The sequence below is a fragment of the Lacerta agilis genome, chromosome 4 (genome assembly GCF_009819535.1).
Source record: "Lacerta agilis isolate rLacAgi1 chromosome 4, rLacAgi1.pri, whole genome shotgun sequence".
In the NCBI taxonomy this organism is placed as follows: Eukaryota; Metazoa; Chordata; class Lepidosauria; order Squamata; family Lacertidae; genus Lacerta; species Lacerta agilis.
The window spans coordinates 45,418,157-45,436,653 of NC_046315.1; the positions used below are offsets into that span (position 1 = coordinate 45,418,157).

The window sequence follows — 18,497 nt, forward strand, 5'->3', positions numbered from 1 at the left end:
ACCCGACAACAGCATTGAACATGAGATCATTGCAAGTATAGTGTAAGCCACTGGCACTCTGCCGCTCTGCCCCTTGGCTTCGGCAGATTTATGCAAGCATCATTTATGAAATCAGCACAGGAGTTCAGTGGATTTTTTTCCTCCTCTCCCCCCTGGCTTGCCCTGCTTCTGGTCCTGCACAGGCGGCCGTCGCAAGGATTGGTGCAGATTTTGCGCAGTGCCGTGTGCCTGGAATTCTGAGAAGAACGAAAAAGACGGCAGACACCCCGTTCCTCACTCCTGGATCTAGACGGTGCCAAGGAAGCTACAAAGTCTGAGTTTGGAAAGAAAGTCAACTGACCTGTTCACAAAAAATAATAAACACTGGCATGTTTAACTACAGGAGCTTCAAGATGTCTTAGGGCTTCTTAGGACATAACTAAATCAGCTGATATGTTCGATTCATTTAAAAATGTGTTTTTGCTGCATAAATAGGTTGCAATGAGTGATAAAGCACCTTTTGAAACAGGTATAGCAGATATTGTTAATTTGTTTTCCTTTCCTTTTGAAGCTAAAATCCTTGTCTTATTCACTTTAACGTTCTTGACCAATCACACTGCTGAAAAGATCTTTTTGTTTCAGTCATGTCTGAGTACTGTACTGCTAAAAATACAAAAGTAAACAGAGGCTCGAGAATGTTATGATTAACTTTGGGCCATGTTTAATCTTAGCTAAGTGCTGAAGTAGTGCAAAGTCATCTTGTCTTATGGCTATTCAGGATAAATGTTGACTATAATCTCTATATGCCTTCAGGTATATAGACTGCTGCTACTAAAGAACGCAGGCTAATTTTTTTATTCCTGCTTCACAAAACTGGTAGAATGGGTCAGCCCTCTCGTCAGTGCTTTGAAACAATAATGTAATTTTTCTAATGCCTATGAAAATTTATCACTATTTCTGTCTAACTGCATTATGAAGAATTCAGTGTCATAAGGACAGAAATGAAAAACGTGTTATTATAACTTTCATGTTACTAGTCTGGTCTTCAGTTAGTAACAATGTCTATTTTTGGATGTTTGGTAATGGAGCACTTGTCCAAAAATAGTTAGGTGGACTAAAATGCGAGGCCACACATTCAATATTTGTTTACAAAGAAGCTATGCACAGTTACTCATGGTATTAAAGGATAATGCCGCCTCAGCAAATCAGTTTCCTTTAAACTGTTCCGTTGCTGTACAGCTTTCATGTTTCTAATCAGAAATAATTTAAGTTGGAACACTGGAAAATAATTGTGCACATCAGTGGGCAATGTTTGTAACCCTTTCCATGCTTCTAAGTTTTGTTTTGTGTCTTTAAAAAAAGCAGCTCCAACTATCAATTATAACTTAGATTAAATATTTTGAAATTATTTGTGTAAAAGTGGTTGTTGTCTGTTGTGCAGGTTACACATGCTAGGGACATGAAGGGTAAATATTTCTATCAGTTTGTGGCATGATGTCAAATGTGGATTCTAACATCGTGTTTTGAACTTTGGAAAGAGTAGAAACAAAACAAAGAACAGTGAGAAACTGCCAAGGGAGGATAATTCACATTTGACAAATATAAGTCCTTAACTAGGATTTACACAGAAGCATTAATTAGCTAGATTATATATTTTCCCCCTAGCTGTTAAAGTAGAAGAATTGCATATTGGAATTAAAATAAATATGCCAATAGATCTCTGTGCTGTAATGGAAAAGTAATTCTTGTGTAGACTAAGAAGTTATTGCTTATATGAACAGATAAATCACTGTATTTAAAAGTTTTATAGTTTTAAGCTGCAATCCTATGCAACTTTCATGAAAGTAAGAGTAAACATGCTTAGGGTTGCACTTTTATCTTCCTACTCAAGTAGCACTTTTTCATTTTATTAAACATGCAAATCTATTTTGTCCCTCTTTGCTTGTTTGTATCAGACAAGCCACTATATATTTATATATTTTAAATAAGAGTTTTTTTCTTACTTTTGTCTAATAAATTAACTTTATATGGTCTCAACAGGAGCACACATTTCTTTGTGCATAGTATCATGATCAAGAGACCTTCTAAAATGGATCGTATTGTAGAACATTTTAATGTTGTGTTTCTTCATTTTGTTATAGTGCTGCGAAAAATTAAAATGGAAAAGAAAACCGAAGAACTGGATCATGAAAGAACTGAATGAAGGTAATGCAATGTTAAACACATATGTGAATATTTTCATATTTGAATAATGTTCTTAAAGCATTTTTAACAATTAGCATTTCATTTTAATTGAATAGTACCTCTTAAAATATTGATATGATTATTGAAAAAGTGCAGTTCAACTGGCTTTACTGTTCCTTAACGTTTTCCTTTCAAATATCTTGGTTTCATTTACCACAGAGACAGTATTATCAGTGAAGGGAAACAAGTCAGAATTGAAGAATTAATGTAACTAAACTAACAACAGGTGTGATATAGAATGGACTTTGGGGGATCCAGCATATATTCCACACTCATCTGTATGGTATTGTAAATGTCTGGTCAAACTTTTCCATGGCACTCCCCTAAAATAAATGTATAACTGCAAAGCTGATCTCCATATTCATAATTATGCTGTTTAAAATACAATTTTAAGTATTTAAGGATAAACATTTCTGGGAAGATGAATTAATTATTTGGATTAAGTTACAAATATTTTAAAAGCAGCATTGTTGCTAGATGCTCATTTCTGAAGTGGGAAATACGAATAGAATTTCTGTTGAATAATGACTAAAATGCTAAATAACTTCAGTTACTGGCCTGCAATGTCAGAAACTTTGATGCAAGTTACTTGCCCCCAAACGACAACATATCCAACCACTGACATTTGGGTCATTCTAAACATTTAGTGCTAGAACATTTTTCTTATTAAATTACCAATGAATAAAAACATTTTGAAACTGATTCGTAAGCATTAATGCTAAAAAGAACAACATTTTGATTGATTAATACCCATACAGCTAGTATTTGGATTAATCAATGAAAGACATTGACTTAAAGCTATGTGTTTAGTGTAGATGGTATTTATATTTATTTATTGATTGATTTAAAAAAGGATAAAGCACCTCTGTCCTAAAATATATCTATGCTATATAGGTTTTTTAGTTAAAATAATGGTATTTATGTTTATGCAAGACACTTAGGATAATTCCTTCAGGATGCAATCTATTTACCAAGGATTGAACCCCATTAATTCAGTGGAACTTACTTCAAAGTAGACATGGATAGGATTGAATTGTCAGAGAACCTGTTGATACTTCAGAAAGGCTGTTTCTAGATGTTGCAGAAGGCCTCATAACTTGATTCAATAAAAACTAGGATAATTTATTAATAACCACAAGAGGAGATTTTTTTACATTTGTCATTGTTGTTCAGGTAAACATTTATGAAATTTTGAATAAATATACTCTACTGTAACACAAATAATACAAAGTTTGGAGTATGCTGGTACTTTCACTTGGAGCAGATATGTTTTGATTCTTGGACATGATGTCTTTTCAGATCCAGTAGCTGGATTTTCATTGTTTGTAACATATCGTTCATTCATCAGGAATCATATTAAATCTTCATAGTTTCCCTCCCTCCCCCTATTTGGTAAGAAATTTGAGATGCTATTATTTTGATAGCTCAAAACCCACTTGAATTTGCTACCATATAACTGTGTATCTGTAGTTACATTTGTGTAGTTTTTGAACATTCAAACTGTTTCCTATCTTTCTCTTAATGTGCATTTGGAAGTTGTTGTTTGTCAACATAAATGCTTAGCTATGATTTGTTCTGACTTGCTCCCACACTGCTTAATCTGAAAGATGATGCCAGTTGGCATAAACCCGTAGATCCGATCTTGTGGTGAAGTGTACTGCACAAGCTCGCTTCTATGGGTCTGTGTCAGTCTGGTGATCTGACCCAAATATATATATAGCAAGTCACAACTTGGGGTAAAAAAAGACTGATTTTTGAGCAACTATTGTCAAACAGAATGGATGTTCTTTTTTCAAATTTATATTTTGGTTTTAGCATTGTCATCATTGAACATATGAGGAAGAAATTTTCTATCTTACTATTTTTCTGTTTTGTGTTTTTATCTCTTCAAAGCAAAATACATTTAAATTCACAATACATTTCCGGAAAAGAGTATGGAAAATGGGCAACGATTAAAAGCAGTGGCTGTGATCTGCCAAGGGAGAACTCAAAAGACCATTTGGCTTTCTGATTTTCACCTATGGAAGTTGAAGTTGTCCAGGAATATTGGATTGACTATTCCATAGCTCAGGCATGGCCAACATGTCCATGTTTAATCTGGCCCCCATGGCAGTATGTCTTGGGGTAAAATCCTAAAAACAGCTCAACAACTTTGGGGTGAAATTGTAAAAAGGCTCAACAACCTTGGTCGGCCCTCACGCATGTTCACTTCATCAAATCTGGTCCTCTTTGAAAAACGTTTGGCCACCCCTGCCATAGCTGGTAACAAGAAACCATTTGTGTACAGGGCTGCGGGTTGTGGCAGTTGGCCTCAATCCTGCAAATACTTCCAAGTGCTTAAATCCCAATAGGATTTATAAACTCAGAAAATAAGGGTCGTTTTGCACAATATAGAAAAGAGATGTTCACAGTATATCCCAGTAAAGTGTGAGAACTCTCCCAGTAAAGTGTGAGAACCATAAAGTTTGAATTGTTAGCTCACACATAAATACTGAGGGAAGTAATTGGCTAATAGACATGCTTCTTATTCCTTTTTAAGAAAGCACAAGGAAATACCAGGAATACCATCTGGAATCTTCAGCATGCCAAACATGTGCTCTAGTGGTATGGTATGGTTTAGCTATTACCCTCACTATAATGGTGTTCACCATGGGATACTTGTGGCAAGCACCACTTTTCTCTGTAACGTGAATGGCCTCAAAAACATTACATGCAGGGTGAAACAATTTAAATGCATTTGCTTGATATGTGTGTACTAGGGGAAACTCACATGGATGTTCAGTATGCCCTCATGATTTGAAAGAGGGTTGCTTATTCTGTGGAAGCACACACAATATCAACAGGACAGAAGCAAACTCCCCAGTGATCCTTCCATGTTCATATTAAACATGATGGAAACTGATTAATGGTAAGTGTCTGACATTTTTGGAAGAGATGCAGAAGATCAGAAGAAGACATTGGAAGCTGTGTGCATCCGGGTTGAGGTAGTAGGTTGTATGGTTTAGAGTTACACCCTGGGAGTTAACTGTACAACCTTCTAGCTTTCCTTGGAGCACACTTGAACCATCGAGGAATTCATCATCTTTTTAATCTAATAAAGTGAACTCTGTGTAGTAAATGTATATGGAGTAATCACTCTGAAGCTTTATTGATGCTCACATACTCCTTATTACATGGTTATTTCATTTACAGCATATTAGGAACTATGCTAACATGTTCTCCTAATGGACTGTGACTGCACATCACAGATATTTGAGAAAGAATGATGGCTACTTTAATTATATCAGCAGCAAAGCTGGAAAAGCTGACTTAATCGCTACATACAGAAACTGACAAATATTTATCTCTGCCGTTTTTCCTCTTAAGACTTATCTGAAATAGTTTAAATTTGATGTAACTAACTCTAGAGCAATACTTAACAAAAAATAATGATTTAATATGAAACCAGATCATGTGTATGTCTGCTTACACAAGTTACAGCTTCTCTGATGAATTAGTGTGACAGGTGCCTTTTAGATATTCTCACAGATGTGTCGGAACCATTTTTCCACATGGATGGGAGTAGGAATGGACGGATCAGCCATTGCTGGTCTGCATTTATTTTGTATATGTTTATTTATATTAATCTGGGGGGGGGGGGGTTAAAAAAAGAAACAGTGCAAGAAATGCAATTAAATGTCTATTTTATCTCAAAACATATATTTAGATATGCAGTTTATCTCAGTGTATGCATTTCCAAACACATCTTTTTATACATATTGATACAATTTTAAAAGTCAAGAACTGTGGCAGAAAATTCTGAGAAGCGTGAAATCTAGGGGATAATTAAGTTCCAATCCATGTATTCACCCTGAAATTGCAAACTAGGTCAGTTTGCTGGGAAATGTGGACCAAATGAAATTTTCCTCCACCCCTAACTGGGAGATTATTTAAATGACTCAACTATGTGATCTGTAGTAACAGTCAACTGGGTTTCCCAATGCCTGTTCTATTTTTATATATATATATAAGAATTTTATTGGCTTTTTTTCAACACAAAAAACGACAGAACACATACAACACACAAACATAACAATCAAACCATAATGAAAAGACAATATAACCCCAGTAAAACACCAATAATTCTTTTTCTTATTTAAAACAAAAAAATAATAATTCTTGTTCGAATCAATACTGGGTGACTTCCCCCGTTTTCTCTCCTTTGGTTCCAGTTCCCATTTACTTTAATAACTTCTCATATCTAAAATTCAAATCATCAAAAAAAAAAGTCTAAACATACTTCTCAATATTTAATTCTAGTTCAGATTAATCTATTACTTCTTAACTAACATCATACATCTTATTTCACTTAAACTGCTGCTAATAAAAAAAATTTCAAATATCTCTTTTCTAGTTCAGAAACTTAAAATCTTAACACTTCAGGGTACCATAATAAACCATCCTAATTATATTTTAGATAATTCACCCTATCCCTTTTCTGACCATTTTCTTTCGTCATCTCGGGGTCTCCCCCCAGACATTCCTCCATCTTACACCAAAACCATTTTTCAGAATGTCCTCTTTTCTTATAAGTCCACAGTTCCAGACGCAGTCTATAACAGTCCTTACAGGGAGCATCAGGGTACACAAATCATCACCTTCCAGCATCTCCGCTTCAAAATTCCGTTCATCTTCTAATCGTAGATATAGAAATCTTTTCCCCATCATTCCTGGGCTCTCACCCCAGAAATTGAATATAAATTGTCTTCTGATCCTGGGTCTCTCATCCCAACAGGATTTTTCATCTTCTCGGAGTTGCATAAGCATTGTACTTTGTACTTCAATAATTCCCTTAAGTTCCCTGCCAAGGTTTTCTTCAATTTTAACAAAATTCTCAAGAGTCTTTCCTGTGGGATATAAATTGTCATCCTGATTCAGCAAAATTAATTTCTGGTTTAGCAATTCTAAGTTCAAAAAAATAATCCTTTGTTCGTGAGTCAGTCCAGAGTCTAAAGCCAGCTTGAAAGCGAAACCCAACATGGTAGAAGTGGGCATAGGGTATCAGGTTTCAGTATTTTTCCATCTTAGTCACAGTACTTTTCCATCTTAGTCATAGGTCTCCGCAGCCATTTTCCCTGGAGTCAGGGTGAAAAGATTACATTCTATCCACTTCAGGAAGAAATATTTCCATCAACCTCACTCCCCTAAAAGGGGTTTAACCAGTCTCACTCGTCAAATTTAAAACATTGTATCCATCACTGCAGCAGCAGTCACCATCCAAAGCAGTTATTTTCTCTTCACACAAAGGGGGAAAAAAACGGGCTTCCTTTCCAACGTAACTCCCGGAGCGCCAAATGTCAAAATTAAGTCCAGTTGTTAGCGTACTCACGGCCAACGGGTTTCTTCTGTTTTCCTTCTGACAGGTAGAACGATCTCGCTCATCGCGAGCGGCGGCCGCCGCTTCGCCGGTCCGGTTGGGGCATACCTCCACAGCCCGGCGCCCTAGTCCCTTCACCCCCACTCCCCCTTTACAGGGGGAATGGGAGAAGGGTTCGGCGCCATAGCAGGCTCGCTGGAGAGCCCATGCCGCGGGACGCTCGACCCGCGGTTTAGCGGAGCCCCGCTTTGCGGTAGCGGGGCTCCTACCCCCGGGCCGGCCTGAGTCGCTTCGCTGCCGAAGCGACCCACGACCACCCACGATAGCGTCCTCGCCGGAAGTCTCCCAATGCCAGTTCTATGGCATATGGGCCGGAGTGATTATTCTTTGTCTTTCCTACAAAATTGGCATTGAGGAAACCATGTGATCTTAGTACCTCAGCCCACATAGTTGCATAATTTAAACTGTCTCTGAACCACATGGGTATTGCTCAAGGGGGTCCCACGTGGCTGGAAGAACATCTGAACACTGCAAATTATTCTTTAACTAGTCAACAGTCTTGGAGCCAAGCTAAGATCACCCACGTGATGTATCTGTTGTTAGATTGTACCAATTCCAACTGCAGTTTAAATCCTTTCTCCTTCTGTAGGGGGCCATGGCTAAAATGTTAGTTTTTAGTTTAGAATTTGAAAGACATTGCAGGTTTTCTTGAGGGAACCTGATGTATTCAATCCCTCACCTGGAGTCTCAGCTGGCACAGCCCAGCTATGAATGACATCATATGAGACTTCTTTTTGTGTAAGAAGCTGCTGGGGAGTTGAAGGACAGAATAACTGAGTGAATGGGGATCTGAATGCTGAATGTTGTAATCCTTTGTCCTCACTGGTTTAAGAGAGCATGTATTACCTGATTTTCAAAAATATTTTCACATTGCTGCTTTTCATGCTGGTCCCTGTTTGGGCTAAATATAAAAAGATATCGCACAATTATAAAAGATACAAAAATAGAAAAGGTGGCATCTTGGACTTAATTTGACCTCTGCTCTTGCTGACTTTTGGCAAAATTAAACAGAAGATAGCTCACCAATCCAAGCTATAATATGTTGCCTTTCTGTTTTGTCTTTTCTAGTCTCTTCAACTAATGCGATAACAGATGTCAAAATTCCCATTGTATCAGCTGAGAATAGTCCATACTCCTGAGTTCCTTCACTTCACAAAGTGGTCCCTGTGCAGATGTTCTAAATGTGAAGGCTGCATAAATGGGTGTGGGTGTGATCATGCTCACTCGCCATACTTCTTTCCTGCACCAAACCATCATATGGTTAAGGGTCTGTCTGCAAAGGGGCCTAAGCATGTTCATACATGAGCTCAAATCCATGACCTACACCCTGGGCATGGACCACATGTTTGAGTGTACACACATATGTCGGGCAGGATGTCAACATGGATGTAGGGCATGGCATGGGATCAGGACCAATGGGCACAATCCTGACCTACCTACACACCTAGAATGTCTGCACAGGGCTCTGCTGTATTCTAAACTAAAGCTCCCTTGTAGATTACTTGGCTGTCATTTAATAATAATAATAATAATAATAATAATAATAATAATAATAATAATTTTGTATTTATACCCTGCCCTCCCTGGCCAGAACAGGGCTCAGGGTGGCTAACACCAATAAAATTACAATAAAATGTAAAAGAAAAAACAGTTAATTAAAATACAGGTTAAAATACGGGTTAAAATACAATTTAAAATGGAACCTCATTTTAGTAGTAGCCCATAAATCAAAACCATAAGGGGAGGGAAACATAAGGGTCAGACTGAGTCCAAACCAAAGGCCAGGCAGAACAGCTCCGTCTTGCAGGCCCAGCGAAAGGATGTCAAATCCTGCAGGACCCTGGTCCCTTGTGACAGAACGTTCCACCAAGTCGGGGCCAGTAATGAAAAAAGGCCCTGGCCCTAGTTGAGACCAATCTAACCACCTTGTTGCTCAGAAGCTCCAAAGTGTTGGTATTTGTGGACCTTAAGGTCCTCCACAGGGCATACCAGGAGAGGCAGTCCCATAGGTACCATGTAGAGGAAGCTCTTCTTCCTCATTCTCTTCTCATTTTTTTCACACTCCTCCTAAGATCCATTTCAAATGTTTAGAAAATTATATGGTGAGAGCTTTCCCATGAATGTAGGTGGAGGGGGGGTGTTGGTGCTTGAATGCTTCTGTGCCTTGAAACTTCCTGCATATGGAAAACTAGCACATGAGGGAGAATAATGGTCAATAATTTTTGTTCTTGACACACCTGCTTTTTACATGCATGGGTTTTGAGTTGTTTTCACAATGCTTCCACAATGGCATTTATTGTGAAATTGCCACTTTTCATTTGCTTGCATCACGAGCAAAAGGTCTTTCTCCCATATCTTTTCCCTTCCCTTCCCTTCCCTTCCCTTCCCTTCCCTTCCCTTCCCTTCCCTTCCCTTTCCTTTTTAGAGTTTAAAGAGCCAACTTAAAACAAAAACAAACCATGGAACAACTACACAGATGAAGATACTACTTACAGTATACTACAGCCTAGCTGCCCCATAGCTTTTTGTGCGGAGGTTGTGCTGAATAGCATTAGCTGTATGGCTTATATATGTTCTAGCCATTTCCAGACACTATTGTACTGTTTCTCTTCTTTTCTAGGAATTGATTCCTTTTCTTAAACTGTTCCCATTGAGTATGATGGTCTTTCTTTACATCTTTTTAAGACAGTCCTGGGGAGAGGTGGTCAGAATTTGATCTAAAGGATTGTCCTCATTAAAAATCATCCAACTTTCATGGCTGGGAAAGAAGGTCCGACAATTCAGCTATAGGTGTGGAAGCAGCTTGAAGCAGAAAAGCAATGATTAAATGGCACTGAACCACACAAGTCTGGAAGCACCTAACTGCAGCTTCTTCTAAATTGCCCTATAATATGTATGAGTGCCTAGAATGTGCATTCTCTTCCACATTAGCAACAGTCACACATGCCACAAAAGTCTATAAGCAGGTCGATTATTTTTAATATACGTATTGTGTGCCCAAGCTCCATGAGCCTGCCATGTGAAAAATCTTATTTAAATTCAAAAATTTCCAGCCACCAGGAAAGGCTGCTGTATCTCCCGCTGGCTGGCAAACCCAGCTGTAGGAACAGCTGGGGAAGCAGGGGGCTACCATGCCTTGCTACCATGGAAGGTAAGCGGAATGGTCAGAAAATTTTATTAGACATGAGATCCCCTGCCTACATCCCCAAATCATACATTCCTAGGAAGACTCCTCAACCTCGGCCCTCCAGATGTTTTTGGCCTACCACTCCCATGATCCCTAGTTAGCAGGTCATGGATGATGGGAATTGTAGTCTCAAAACATCTGGAGGGCCAAGGTTGAGGAAGCCTGCTCTTTTCTTTTCTTGAAAGTTTGAAGTTGCTCTTTGATGTTGTCCGGATTGCTGTAAACTTGATATTCTCAATATTGTCTGTATTGTACATGGTCAAACATGTTTGCTAGTGAACAGTGATAGCACTAAGCAATGTGAATTTATACAAATCAGCATTCACTTACCCATAGGCTAATCTAGAATCCATGAACCAATGTTCTCATTTGAAACAGGCTTCAGCAAAGCTGTTTACAAGCCCCTGTGATATTCTTCTTGCCAAGCTGCAAAATGTAGGCTAGACAATGCTACTGTTAGGTGGGGTTATAGCTGCCTGATGGAGGGTACACAGAATGCTCATCGATAGCCTGGAGAAAAGTGACAAGTGGAGTGCTGCGAGGTTCTGCCCTTGGTTGGGATTGTTCAACATCTATACAAAGGAGTTAGATGAAAGGGTAGAGTGTGTGTTCCTAAAATTTGAAGATGACAGCAAATAGCATGGGCTAGCTAATACCTTAGAAGACAGAAACGGGATTCAGCATGAACTTGATAGGATGGGGAATTGGACCAAAACTAACGAAATGAATTTCAACAGAGATAAAAGTGAGATTCTGCATTTAGGGAGGAACAATCAGTGGCACAAATACAGGGCAGGTGACACCTGTGCATGTGAAAAGGATCCAGGGGTTTTAGTATGCCACAAGCCAAACAAGAGTCAAGAATGGGATGCAACAGTTTAGAAGACTTGCCATTCTAGATTGCATACTGCATCAACATGCTACACTTTTCTGCTTTAGTCAGACTTTACCTGGAATTTAAGTACCATGTTGTGGGCAATGCAGTTTAAGAAGGATACTGATAAATTGAAATGTCTCCAGAAGAGGGCAACAAATATCATGAGCAGTTGGGAAACAAAGGCCATTGAGGAAAAATTGAAGAAGTTGGGATATGTTTAGCCTGGAGAAATGATGATTAAGCAGCAAAACGGTATTTCTCTAGATATTTTAGAAGTTTGAAGAAATCTGTTTTCTTTTGTTCTAACATTAGAAAGAATTTCCTGATGGTATAAGCTGCTCAACTGTGGAACAGACTACTCAGAAGGTGTGGGGTTCTCATTCATTAGATAGGTGCTTGGATGGTCACATATCAGGGTTGCTATAGTAGTGTGTTTTGGCATCAGCAAGAGATTGATTTGTTGTTGTTCAGTCGTTCAGTCGTGTCCGACTCTTCGTGACCCCATGGACCAGAGCACGCCAGGCATGCCTATCCTTCACTGCCTCTCGCAGTTTAGCCAAACTCATGTTAGTAGCTTCAAGAACACTGTCCAACCATCTCATCCTCTGTCGTCCCCTTCTCCTTGTGCCCTCCATCTTTCCCAACATCAGGGTCTTTTCTAGGGAGTCTTCTCTTCTCATGAGGTGGCCAAAGTACTGGAGCCTCAACTTCAGGATCTGTCCTTCTAGTGAGTACTCAGGGCTGATTTCTTTGAGAATGGATAGGTTTGATCTTCTTGCAGTCCACGGGACTCTCAAGAGTCTCCTCCAGCACCATAATTCAAAAGCATCAATTCTACGGCGATCAGCCTTCTTTATGGTCCAGCTCTCACTTCCGTACATTACTACTGGGAAAACCATAGCTTTAACTATACGGACTTTTGTCGGCAAGGTGATGTCTTTGCTTTTTAAGATGCTGTCTAGGTTTGTCATTGCTTTTCTCCCAAGAAGCAGGCGTCTTCTGATTTCGTGACTGCTGTCACCATCTGCAGTGATCATGGAACCCAAGAAAGTGAAATCTCTCACTGCCTCCATTTCTTCCCCTTCTATTTGCCAGGAGGTGATGGGACCAGTGGCCATGATCTTAGTTTTTTTGATGTTGAGCTTCAGACCATATTTTGCGCTCTCTTCTTTCACCCTCATTAAAAGGTTCTTCAATTCTTCCTCACTTTCTGCCATCAAGGTAGTATCATCAGCATATCTGAGGTTGTTGATATTTTTTCCGGCAATCTTAATTCCAGTTGGGGATTCATCCAGTCCAGCCTTTCGCATGATGTATTCTGCATATAAGTTAAATAAGCAGGGAGACAATATACAGCCTTGTCGTACTCCTTTCCCAATTTTGAACCAATCAGTTGTTCCATATCCAGTTCTAACTGTAGCTTCTTGTCCCACATAGAGATTTCTCAGGAGGCAAATGAGGTGATCCGGCACTCCCATTTCTTTAAGAACTTGCCATAGTTTGCTGTGGTCGACACAGTCAAATGCTTTTGCATAATCAATGAAGCAGAAGTAGATGTTTTTCTGGAACTCTCTGGCTTTCTCCATAATCCAGCGCATGTTTGCAATTTGGTCTCTGGTTCCTCTGCCTCTTCGAAATCCAGCTTGCACTTCTGGGAGTTCTCGGTCCACATACTGCTTAAGCCTGCCTTGTAGAATTTTAAGCATAACCTTGCTAGCGTGTGAAATGAGTGCAATTGTGCGGTAGTTGGAGCATTCTTTGGCACTGCCCTTCTTTGGGATTGGGATGTAGACTGATCTTCTCCAATCCTCTGGCCACTGCTGAGTTTTCCAAACTTGCTGGCATATTGAGTGCAGCACCTTAACAGCATCCTCTTTTAAAATTTTAAATAGTTCAGCTGGAATATCATCACTTCCACTGGCCTTGTTGTTAGCAAGGCTTTCTAAGGCCCATTTGACTTCACTCTCCAGGATGTCTGGCTCAAGGTCAGCAACCACATTTCCTGGGGTGTATGAGACCTCCATATCTTTCTGGTATAATTCCTCTGTGTATTCTTGCCACCTCTTCTTGATGTCTTCTGCTTCTGTTAGGTCCTTTCCACTTTTGTCCTTGATTGTGGTAATCTTTGTACGAAATGTTCCTTTCATATCTCCAATTTTCTTGAATAAATCTCTGGTTTTTCCCATTCTGTTATTTTCCTCTATTTCTTTGCATTGCTCGTTTAGAAAGGCCCTCTTGTCTCTCCTTGCTATTCTTTGGAAATCTGCATTCAATTTCCTGTATCTTTCACGATCTCCTTCGCATTTTGCTTGTCTTCTCTCCCCCGCTATTTGTAAGGCCTCATTGGTCAGCCACTTTGCTTTCTTGCATTTCTTTTTCATTGGGATAGTTTTCGTTGCTGTCTCCTGTATAATGTTACGAGCCTCCATCCACAGTTCTTCAAGTACTCTATCCACCAAATCTAAATCCTTGAACCTGTTCTTCACTTCAACTGCAAGAGATTGAAGTAGATGACATTTCAGGTGTCTCCCAATTCTTATATTCTGATCTTATGTTGGAAGCTCACTTACAAATGCATCTGAATAAGAAACCCAAAATGCATTTCTGAAAGTATTCAGGAGCATAGAATGAAGTGATCCATCTAGTTCACTAGTTCAAACTTCACTTCTTTCAATATAGCTGCAGTGCTGTGAACTGAGTTATTTGATCAAAAATTAGTTCCCATTAAAACTCAAGTCTATGTGGGTTGCTTTGGATTCCCCTCTCTCCTTGCATTCATAAATGCTGCTATTTGGTTAAAAGTCTTGGGTCAATTTTGCTAGCGCGGCTTAGTTACCATTAGCCGCCTGCTCTAGTGACACAGATCAGTCATAAACACTTTTAGAATAGCTACATAAACAGTTTTATAGATAATTTGAATCACTGAAACAGTGCAAAGCAGCTGGGGCACACTATTGAGCATGGTTCTTTGTTGTTTCAGTATAAGAGTGTTTACAGTCCCTTTTGTTATAAAAATAGAATGATGTATCATCTTAAAAGGAGTGCAGTCCAATCTATCACATATCCACAATTTACCCTCTTTAAAAGCTAGGGGATATATTGTCTGTTGCAGTTTTATGTTTAAAGCAGGGCAGGCATAAGGAATATGTGGTCCTCCAGATGTTGCTGGACTACAACTCCCATCATCCATTACTCTGGATCATGCAGGTTGGGGCTGATGAGAGTTGAAATCCAGGAGGCCATAGATTCCCCATCTCTGGTTTAAGGTATTTTCAAGGGCAGGTTATTATCTGATGATACTTTTATCTGCGGCCAAACAATCCCGGGATTGCCTGAATCTATGGAACAGCTCTAACTGCTGCAGTATAAGGCAAGGCAGGACTTGTTTTATCACACCAAAGAACATTCTGCAAAAGGAAAGGTAAGTGGAATAGAGGTATCAGGGGTGTTGGAATGCTGAAACAGTAGAGAGGGCTGCACCAGTATTAACCACCAGCAATGGGATGCCATTTTTCAATTTCCCCTTATGTGATAAATTCCCAGCAAATTGAAAACAAGCAGAATAGGCTAAGGGCCAGACTTCAGTCTTTCTCTCTAATGTACTTGAATTATCCCCACTCTTCTGTTTTCAGGGAATTTTGGATGTGTGGGAATATTCAAAGTGGTATCCATATTTTGTCACCTTATTCTGCCTCAGAATTGTAATGCCAGGTGTATTATTTTAAGATGTTTTGGATGCCAATATTTATTTTATATAGTTTGTCAGGAAATATATCTGAACAGTAAATGTGTTTAATCATAAGCTGCTTTGGCTTTTTTTTAAGAGCACAAAACTTCATGTAAAAATAAAGTTCAGTCAACAGGTGTCATGTTATGGTTAAGTGACAACTGTAGTAAGTTCCACATAGTTCCCTGTATTTTGAAAAAAAAATGCATATTTTATCACAATATACATATCTAAATGGTATGTTATCTCGATGTACATATTTCTAAATGTAATCTATCCTAAAATATGCATTCTTAAATGTTTACCTGAAAACTGCATTGTAAAATAGTGTGAAATCTGACTGATAATTATGTTCGGATCCAAACATTAGTCCAGAAGATGCAGTTCAAGTCAGTTCCCACTGGAGTTCACATAAATCAAATTCCTCAAGCATCCCCACTCAAGAGAGCACAGTTTCCCCTTCCTTACCCAGCGCTAGGAATGATAGGCAATGATGGGAGTGGGGGGTTTGTGTATGTTTCCCATATGTCTGCCCAGCCCGCCCGCCCGCCCACCCTCTCTGTGCAATGCAAGCTACTCATGCTTGCACCAAACAGAGAAGGTCTGGGTTGGGATTTGGGAGGGCCACACAAACCTCCCATTATCCATCATGGCCTATTATATTGCCCACATGTGCACCTGGGGGCAGAGAGAGTCTGTTGAACCAATGAGAATTACTCAGGCACAGGCACTACCTCATCTTATTTGGACTTGAACCAAAGCATTGATGAAACAGGCCATCAGTGTAAGATAGTGGTCATCTTATTGTCAAATTTGAGCCATTCATTGTGGCAGAGAAAAATTTGAGAGGGCTGTTTCCCCACACACTCTCTATTGATAATACTGTACAGTGTTGCCAAAACCTTTATATTGCCTGAGGTGCCATTGGTTAGAGAGTATGAATTATAAATTTGTGGGTTTGGGGGGGGAGGGGATGAATAAGTTGCACTTTCTAAAAATATAATGGTTATGTACTATATTTTCCCATACAATTAACTTAATTAAGTCCTGTCTTTCCTTAATATTTATATCCAAGAAGTCTGCTTTTAGCAGGGAGTTTTATTGTAGTGGGCGGCTTTTTATTTCAGCTGCATTTTATAACAAATTATTTAATTTTCATTTATGAGGGAGCATGTTTTCTTTTATTATATTTTCTACTGTTTCTGTTACCATAGCCACAACTAAAATACAAATTAGGTTTCTGAAGAAAATGAGGCAACAATTTTTTAAAAAAGAAACTAGTATTTTATAGAATAATACAGAAATGCCTGGTGGGGGAAACACGACTGTAGACCTTCTTATAAACTAAAGTATAGAAAAGCCTATGTCCTGCTCAACCTGGGTGGTCAAAATTATCAATTTGCAGTTGCCTTTGATTATACAAGAAAATGATTTGGCTAAGTGTCATATTTGACTGCAGTCAGCTTTTTGATTGTCTTTGGCTTGTGTGCCAATTACAAGAAGATGTGGCAGCCATCCAAAGGATCACCAAAGGGTGATCGAAATATACATGTTGTTTTGTTGTTGCTGCTGCTGCTACTATTTAAAGCCTGTAGTTGCACTGTTCTCTTTTTGACAGCAGTAGAGAATTGTATATGGTGGGGCTGGAACTGTTCACAAAAAAGCCAGCGAAACGCAATAGTTTTGGAGTAGAATAGGGAAAGTATGAAAGGCTGAAAGGGAAGATGTGGTACAGATGGAGCAGAGGTGTGAAGAATTTTCAAAACAAAGAGTTTGAAGTGGAATAGTGGAATGCCTCAGAGAACCATTGTAAGGAATACAATGAAGAAAGGTGTTTGTAATAGAGACTAGAGGTGACCACTCCACAAAAACATAGAAGAGGCTTGGCGTTTTCCCTGCGAGAAAGGGAAAAGCTGCAGTATTTGTCCTCCAATATGATGTGGGAAGCAATTAGAAAGGTAAACAAATTAATGCCAAGGCTACACATTTCTGTATGGGTATGACAATGGCCAAGGATCCAAAGGGCTTCTTGGGCTTGTGCAAGCAGCTTGTGCTGGCCTGGGGAAATTTTTAACAGCAAATCCACATCTCAGATCCCGATTACTTTTAAAATTCTCTTCAATTTCAACATTGTACATTTTATTACCTTTAAAAAAAAAAAAAACTTCCTTCAGTTTTACCCATCCACATTACACATCTGAAGCACCCCCCCCCAAAAAAAAAACACTGGAAGCTGTAGTTTATTAAGGGTACTGGGAATTTTAGCTCTATGGTGTAAACTACAATTCCCTGGAGAAGCAATGTACTTTAAATGTATGGTTTGGATGTGAGTGGTTCGGGGGGGGATTTTGCTAAAGAAAAACTAGCCTAAGATCTTCAGTGAAAGGAGGAATGAGGGGAAGGAGGGAGGGAGGGAGAGTTTGTGTACAAATATAAGGAGCTTTGGTCTTCATAATGCTTAACTTTAGCTGGTGGCAGAATGTTCTGTCAGGATTTTCTGCAATGTCAGGAAATCAGGCAGAGATACAGGATTGACTAGAAAAAGAGACTTCACATGTCAATAACTGGATTTGAGAGTAATCAACAAGGAGATAGCAGACCTGAGCAGAGATCTTGGTTCTTTATTCAAAGCACTGTGCAGGATGCCTGCATGTAGTTCAGAGCATTGTGGGAAAGCTCCCACCATTAACAACAATGGATATCCTGATCTGTGTATTCTGAGGCATGGCATACTTACTTTTAAAGCACATGACAAATAATCATTGGAACTATAGTTTACCCCTTGCAGAATTACAATTCCCAGCACCCTTAACAGCAGTTACCAGAATTCTTTAGAAGGACATTATAGGCTTTAAATGTACAATGTGTTTGCGTCCTGATTCCATGCACAAACTAGGTTTGGTGGCAGTTTGTGAGATGAGTGTGGTGTGTTTTGAAAAGGAAATATGCATTGTTTAGAGCTATTTCATTTTTCAAACACTGTCATTAGAGATTGCATGTCATTGTGAGGAATGTGCCATTTTCAACTGCATGATTGATAAATTCTACTTACAGAATTGGCTTGACC

At 39.1% G+C, this 18,497-nt stretch overlaps 1 long non-coding RNA gene across 1 annotated transcript in view; it reads left to right on the forward strand.

Moving 5' to 3' along the window:
* The first annotated feature begins 1,924 nt into the window (after positions 1-1,924).
* LOC117045624 overlaps positions 1,925-18,497 on the forward strand; it is a 37,360-nt gene continuing 20,787 nt past the window's right edge. The window contains exon 1 of the long non-coding RNA XR_004426447.1: positions 1,925-2,184. This is a non-coding gene — a long non-coding RNA (uncharacterized LOC117045624). The remainder of the gene's footprint in view (positions 2,185-18,497) is intronic.